The sequence below is a fragment of the Pteropus alecto genome, unplaced genomic scaffold (assembly GCF_000325575.1).
Source record: "Pteropus alecto unplaced genomic scaffold, ASM32557v1 scaffold11592, whole genome shotgun sequence".
Taxonomy (NCBI): Eukaryota; Metazoa; Chordata; class Mammalia; order Chiroptera; family Pteropodidae; genus Pteropus; species Pteropus alecto.
This window is the reverse complement of record NW_006433271.1, coordinates 1-666: the sequence shown is the minus strand read 5'-3', so window position 1 is coordinate 666 and position 666 is coordinate 1. Positions and strand designations below refer to the sequence as shown.

The window sequence follows — 666 nt, the reverse complement described above, 5'->3', positions numbered from 1 at the left end:
CGTACAAATTCTTTTTAGTTTGCTTCCAATCAAATACTCATCCCAAGTACAGTTGGGAAAGACCAATTTATTCCATAACAGAGAACAGGGGCCATATCTTCCCACTTACAGAAAGAGTTTGCATTTTCCCTCCCAAGGTACTAAAGATATTAAAAAATAGTTTTCCACTTAGTGTTCAAAATTTAATCAAATATTATTTTTTTCACATTTTCTTCTTTGAAAAATAGATGATTATGTTATTATGACCATAAATGGGGGTGGGAGATATTGTCTGTGTTTTCATTCATACATTGTCTGATTGTCAGTAAAGATCAGGGTACTCAAATTTATTTTTATGTATGTATGTATGTATGTATGTATGTATGTATTTTAGGCGAGGCAACCCTTGGTTGACCTCACAGATTGCAAGGACCTTGTCAGCTGACAATCCCCTTATTTTTTATTTTTTATGTCTACAGCAACTTGTCTTCTTAGGTGGTCTCCCATCCAAGTACTAACCATGCCCGATCCTGCTTAGCTTCTGAGATCAGACAGGATTGGGTCTGTTCAGAGTGGCATGGCCGTAGACAGGGTACTCAAATTTAAATACTCTGAAAGATATGACTTCTTTTCTAATATGTCCGCAACTACAACCATTGGTTATGCAAAGTACTTAGAGAAAAACAC

General features: G+C 35.9%; 1 pseudogene; it reads right to left on the bottom strand.

Moving 5' to 3' along the window:
* Positions 1 to 449: 449 nt before the first annotated feature.
* LOC112476788 lies at positions 450 to 568 on the bottom strand (annotated as a pseudogene).
* Between the last annotated feature and the right edge of the window lie 98 nt (positions 569 to 666).